This window comes from Corvus brachyrhynchos, unplaced genomic scaffold (genome assembly GCF_000691975.1).
Source record: "Corvus brachyrhynchos isolate BGI_N302 unplaced genomic scaffold, ASM69197v1 scaffold79, whole genome shotgun sequence".
NCBI classification, from domain to species: domain Eukaryota; kingdom Metazoa; phylum Chordata; class Aves; order Passeriformes; family Corvidae; genus Corvus; species Corvus brachyrhynchos.
Genome location: NW_008240023.1, coordinates 1,681,619 through 1,684,935, shown reverse-complemented (window position 1 = coordinate 1,684,935; position 3,317 = coordinate 1,681,619). Strand labels below are relative to the sequence as shown.

Genomic DNA, 3,317 nt, shown 5'->3' with positions numbered 1-3,317 from the left:
GATGGTGTTTTATTTCCCTTTTATCCCCAGCCTGTTTTGTGGAGCTAAGTTTACTGCCAAAACTTCTGTTCCCAGGGCTCCCTGGGCAGCAGGGGGTGGGGAAGGGGGAGGCAGGAGGGAGATGAATGGAGAGACAGGTTTCTGCACTGGAACTCCACAGAACAGGCAAAGTGTTCATTCACGTCAGGCACTGCCCATATCGCATTTCCCACTCCGTCCGCTCTGCTTTTGATGGAGTGTGGAGCTAAGTTTACTGCCAAAACTTCTGTTCCCAGGGCTCCCTGGGCAGCAGGGGGTGGGGAAGGGGGAGGCAGGAGGGAGATGAATGGAGAGACAGGTTTCTGCACTGGAACTCCACAGAACAGGCAAAGTGTTCATTCACGTCAGGCACTGCCCATATCGCATTTCCCACTCCGTCCGCTCTGCTTTTTATGGATTCAGTGGCAAAGGTGCCAGGCAATCCATCAGCAGTGAAGCCCAGCCAACAGGACAGAGAGGGATGGCACCTCAGCAGTGCCAACAGCAGCACCCCCTCCGCTCTGCTTCCGAGGAATCGCGGCTCCGAACCCATCGAGGCGCGCGTTGCTTTCCAGTCCCATCTGGCTCACCTCGACCTGCCAGCAGTGCTTTCCAAGGAGCCAGGAGCATGGATTGCAGCCTCCACACAATATGGCAGCCACTCATGGAACAGCTGATGGGAAAATTGCTTAAAAACCAGGTTTGGTGCCGTGAGCCACTCCAGCAGACAGTTGTCCAAGAGCAAGCTCCAGCCTGAAGATCCTTGGAACACAACCAAAGGCATCACCAGCCCCTTGAGCACAGGCCTCTTTCCATACCCTGTTAGTCTGGAAAAACCATTCCCTTCTTCTCTGCCACTCCTGCAGGGGCGTTCCTGCTGTAGGAACCTACCCAAAAAAATGCCTCTTTGGCATCTGGCACTTGGTATTCAGCACAGAGAGGAGTTGCTGCCCACAACAGCCATTTGTAGATGGATGAAGAACCATTCTCTTTTCACCTACTGAAAGTTGTCATTACTTGTTTTCCCTGTCACCATTACAGGATTGTCACATGCTCACAAACCACTTGCATGTGACACTCCACTCAGAGGCAGAAGTTACCAGCCAGGAGCAGCTGTGAGCTCGTCATAAAAATCAGGATATGGGGATAAATGAGTGGTTGCCTGCTAATTCCACCAGATGAGGATGAACTGGACTAAATTTGAAAGAGATCTGTGTCTGCACCGTATTTTCTCCTGTCCTCACCTGGAGATGAATGTATCTTCTCCTGCCCTCTTGTACTTTGTGCTGTTTACACAAACCAAATTCTTCGGGGAATAGCACAAAACAAGGAGGTTCTCCTTCTGAATCCCTCTGCAGGGTTGCGTCTCTTATCCAAATCTTCTGGTTTTCCTCAAGAGAATAAAGACAAGCTCTGAATTATGGAAATGAAGCTCTGACAGAGGATGGCACAACTGTGGGTGTCCTCTGCCCAAACACTTGGTCTTCCTGCAAAAGTAAAGAAACATTATGAGAAGAGGCAATGTCTGGGGGCTTTTCTATCAGTAGTTTCACCTCTGTTTTCTGACAGAGCCAGCAATTACAGGTTTTGCCAAGGCAGTAATCTCTGTATCTCAACCATCAGTGCTGGTGCAGAGTGCTCTCTGAGTGCCTTTCTCCCCTGCCAAAAGGCCCTTCTGCAGGGACAGCTTCCACTTAACATCCCTCTCCCTGAACACGGCTCAGCCTGCTCCCAGATGCTGGGAGTTTCAAAATCCAGCAGGAAAAACCCAGAAAAACCTGTTCAGGACCCAGCATAAATATCCTGGCAGGCAGAGCGTGCTGAGCTCCTCACTGCAAGCAGCTGTGGCAGAGACTTAAACTACATCTGTGGGAACTGAAATCCTGCCTTTGGGCTCCCGGCTGAGACAACCTCGGAGACTGATTAATTAACGTAATTAGGAGCTGTAAACATTAATGGGTAATGTTCAAGCCTTTCCTAACACGTTCTTAAAAGCTTCCTCTGAGTAGTTATCTGTTGACTAATTTTGGCAGGCATCTTTAGGGCTGGAGGGAGCAAGGGAATGGAATGCAAATGCACCACTGGCTCACGGGAGGAGCGAACCAAAGCAAATAACCCACCGGGTTCCTTTAATAGAGGGAAAATAAGTTATCAGAAACAAGAGGATTGTTTGTTTATGACAGGGGAGAGTGGAGCCAACAGCTCTGCAACCTGTTTTCCCATCGACTGGAATCAACTACCTAACCTGAAAGCCATTTAAAACAAAACGACGACCAAAAGAACCCTTTGGGCCCTTCTGGTTTATAGGAGCACCGCACTGTTGTCTTTTAAAAAAAAGTGTGAACCCTCTAATTCCAAAGGAGGGACAGCTGTTACAAAGTCCATCTGCAGTTAATCTACTTTACTGGGTGTCCATGGATTTACAGGAGGCAGGGGACACCTGTGGAAGCTTCTGTGCAGCGGCAGAAGTTGCCTCCTTCAGTGCAAGCTCAGAATTTACGAGCGTGCTGACATTAATGGAGGCAGCTCGGTGGCTTTGGGGGGGGACCAGCCGGAAGCCCCTGGATTCATCTATTTCCCATACACAGATAAATCTTGGTGGCAGGGATCTGAAGCAGCAAGACCACTTGAACCCTGGTGTCACACCTCCAGAGAGGCATTGATAAGATCGCTGGTTCTGCTTTCTAAATCACCACGAACTCCGAGATACGTCGTCTTTGCGGTTTGACACTTCCATTTATGATTGCCACCTCCGTGCAATGATTGAAAGTGCATGCAAAGGGCTCTTTGCAACCCTGGATTTTGCTCATTCAAGTATCCAAATTTCTAAGGAATGAAGATTCTCTTAAAACGTCACAGGTGCAAATCAAGCTCCCCAAGGGGTTTTCAACATCACAAGTTGTCCTCATGAACTCTTATTTAATCACTGAGTGCACCAATGCTGCACGTAAGCACATCTTGAGCTTTCCAAACACTGTGATTCCCTTCCAGGTAGACACTCAGGTATCTCAAATCACAAAGTTCTTAGCGATCTTCCCTGGCTGATCTCTCCCTTCCCTGAGATGTTTTGCTTACACCGAGAAGAGGGTCAGATCCTGATGTCGTTTAGTCACCCTCACTCTAAGCAGACTCCCACTGACTTCCAAGGGGATTCAGAGAATGACATTGTTGGTTTTGAGCCCTTTTCAAGGGTGTTACAGCCAGGTAGAATCACAGAGTCTTGTTTTCCAAGCAGTTCACCAATGCAAAATCAAGGAAAAGGATTTCAGTGTCGTGGCATTTTGGGCTTTCTGCCTATG

The 3,317-nt window shown here is 48.8% G+C and overlaps 1 protein-coding gene across 2 annotated transcripts in view; it reads left to right on the top strand.

Moving 5' to 3' along the window:
- The window catches only part of IQCA1 (IQ motif containing with AAA domain 1), a 92,604-nt gene that overhangs the window by 25,473 nt on the left and 63,814 nt on the right, over positions 1-3,317 (top strand). The gene's annotated exons all lie outside the window — the stretch shown is intronic.